This window comes from Hyla sarda, chromosome 11, assembly GCF_029499605.1.
Source record: "Hyla sarda isolate aHylSar1 chromosome 11, aHylSar1.hap1, whole genome shotgun sequence".
NCBI classification, from domain to species: Eukaryota; Metazoa; Chordata; class Amphibia; order Anura; family Hylidae; genus Hyla; species Hyla sarda.
The window spans coordinates 48390443-48393687 of NC_079199.1; the positions used below are offsets into that span (position 1 = coordinate 48390443).

The 3245-nt window shown below is 46.0% G+C and overlaps 1 pseudogene; it reads left to right on the forward strand.

Moving 5' to 3' along the window:
* The first annotated feature begins 239 nt into the window (after positions 1-239).
* Positions 240-317, forward strand: LOC130296069 (U2 spliceosomal RNA; annotated as a pseudogene).
* The last annotated feature ends 2928 nt before the right edge of the window (positions 318-3245 follow it).

Genomic DNA, 3245 nt, shown 5'->3' on the forward strand with positions numbered 1-3245 from the left:
AATAAAATTTGTGCCCCTTTTTGGGAATTTTTGAGTTCTGCACCATTCTTTTCTGGATGTCTACAATAGACCATGATCGGATCTGGAACACTGGCATTTTCTTCTATAGATTTTTTTTAATTTATTTTTTAACTATAATTAACCACATATCTACAGGGTAGGTGATAAGTAGTTATCAGTGGGGGCCTGACTTCTGGGACCCTCACCTATAACAAAAACAGAGGTCCCTTGTCCCTTGAGTGACTTCTCTGCCTTTTGGCTAAGATCAACTGTAGTATCTGTTCTTATCAGTTTCATACTGGTGGAGAAGTCCCACCGGTGTGGTGCTGGTGGGGATGGGTGCTGCATGGAGGAGGCAGGTGTACCGGGGCGTTCCGGGGCTGGTTCTGAGGAATCAGCTCGACGGCTGTCCTGATGTAACCTGTTTCCTCGGGGTCTCACCATGAGGTTGGGGGGGTGTAGAGCTGAGGTACTTCTGTGCCTCGGGGAGTGGTGACCCTGAGGTGCCGAAACTCACCGGGTGTTATAGCTCACTGAGTGGAAGCACTGCACCATTACTCTTCACCTTTGGAACTCACCCTTGGTATCCCGGCCTTCTGGCTAGGATCAGGGAAATTTTTATAGATCCGGCCGGATGACCGGGCAGTATATCTGCACTCGTCCACTTATTTATTATTTTTGTTTGTCACTGTGCCACTTTTATGTGTCTGTTTTTGTACACAGGATTGTCAGGATGCGGTAACCCTTCTGGGTGTCCCTCCTGGCGGTCTAGGGGAGGTATGTGTGGCCATTAGGTTCCTCACCTCCCTGCAACCCCTGGGCATCTTGGCTTCAGTCAAGATGCCACCAGTATAGGGCTCCTTGGCTGATACCTTGGTTAACGCCTAGGTTGAAGCCAGGTGCATTTTCTGCCCCTTATTAGCTTCGGCGAAAAGGGGCATCGAACCTGGATCCTTACAGGTGCCTTTTGGCCCAGAGGTGAAGGTTAGGTTTGTTGGGGGGGCCTCTCTCCTGTTGGAGAAGGGCTTAGCGATAGACCGCATCCTTTGTGCACGTTTTTTTAGTGTGACACGTTTGCACTTTTTCTTGCACTTTGGGTGATAGAGAGCTCTTGCCTAGGCTCTTAAAAAAAAAAGACTGGAGCGACAGTGTGATACTTGGCTGTCACTCCATTTACTTTCTATAGGACCACAAAAGATAGAGATTACCCCCTACCCCTCACTGTATATACATGGTTGTTCCACTTGACAAAATGAGTCCTTTATACCTATTATGTCATTTTCCTCATCTCTTTAAAAGCCAGGGAATCCATGGTGCTCTACAGTATGCCTGTGAGTTATTACTCTACAATCTCATATACAAAATCATAGTGCAAATGGACGTGCAGATTTGTTGGAAATAGGGGGTCTGAATTTATAAATAAGTAAATAAATATGCTGTGCCAACCTTTCTTCTGGGATGGCCCTGTATAGAGTGCTGCATACAAACTATGCATTTCTCCTGATGTCGTGATGTCAGCAGAGGAAAAGAATTTCCTCTGTAGTATTCAGCAGCTAATAAGTACTGGAAGGATTAAGATTTTTTTTAATAGAAGTAATTTACAAATCTGTTTAACTTTCTGGCACCAGTTGATTAAAATTGTGGCGTCCCAAACAGCTTACAGGACACCGGGAGGGACCTTACCTGCCTCCTTGGTGTCTGCTCCGTGCTGTGATCCCCTGCATGGCCGGCGCGCTCCTTCGTCGTCATCACATCGTCGCGTACCTGGTCCCGTCATCCAATAGGAGCGGCGTGCGTAGCGACGGAGAGCAAGGATACCGGGCAGCACAAACGTTCCGGAGCGACGGGAACACCCCAGGGACGCGACGACAGCGATTGAGGGCGACATCCAGGGCAGCGGTGACGGGTCCAGAGTGGCAGGGACACACGAGTACTACCTCCTATACCAGTGGTCTTCAACCTGCGGACCTCCAGATGTTGCAAAACTACAACTCCCAGCATGCCCGGACAGCCAACCGACAGCCTTCCAGTACTTCTTAGCTGCTGAATACTACAGAGGAAATTCTTTTCTTTTTGGAACACAGTGCTCTCTGCTGACATCACGAGCACAGTGCTCTCTGCTGACATCTCTGTCCATTTTAGGAACTGTCCAGAGCAGCATATGTTTTCTATGGGGATTTTCTCCTACTCTGGACAGTTCTTAAAATGGACAGAGATGTCAGCAGAGAGCGCTGTGCTCGTGATGTCAGCAGAGGAAAAGAATTTCCTCTGTAGTATTCAGCAGCTAATAAGTACTGGAAGGATTAAGATTTTTAATAGAAGTAATTTACAAATCTGTATAACTTTCTGGCATCAGTTTTCCACCGGAGTACCCCTTTAAGTATTCACTAAAATAGACATGTCAGGAGGGTGTAGTCCAGTGGTCTCCAACCTGCGGCCCTCCAGATGTTGCAAAACTACAACTCCCAGCATGCCCGGACAGCCAACGGCTGTCCGGGCATGCTGGGAGTTGTAGTTTTGCAACATCTGGAGGGCCGCAGGTTGAAGACCACTGTGTCAATAACGTATTACACACGTAAAACAGCAAAAAATATGGTGGTACCAGTGATGTCCTATAGATATAGGTGATTAATAGTAATATAACCAGCATCGTACTCAACACTTTCAAAGTCGTTCCTCACAATAAATGTATTTTTTTATTTTTCTGAATTGATTGTGATTTTGTACAGTTATTGTAGTCAGTAGCACAGAGCACGGTCCTGTGTACAGTGAGTACAGATGACTGAGCACCAGGGTGCTATGTGCGACTCTTCACAATGTTCTGCGTTATTTAAGCAGAAGGGGGAGCTCAATGGATTAGAAATCCACTTTGTATTTGCACATAACATGAATCTCCTATGTAGATGGAATTAACTAATCGTTGTCTGGTATGTTTTCAGACATGTCAAAAAAGAAAAAAAAAAGGAAACGATTTAGGCTTTTTACTGGCGGACATGTAATTGTCGATCTACATTTGTCTTATAGGGATTTGTGCATTAAACAATTCCCTATTGGAGGTGGGGGAGAAGATAACTCACTGCCCAAGATATGGATGGAATCTATGACAGCCTGTAATCTGCCTGCTGTCTGACGGCAAGTTTGATGACGTGAGCATAGACCACTGTAAGGCTTTCAAGTTTGGGTCTCTAGACTAGTGGTCTCCAAACTGTGGACCTGCAGATGTTGCAAAACTATGGCTCCCAGAA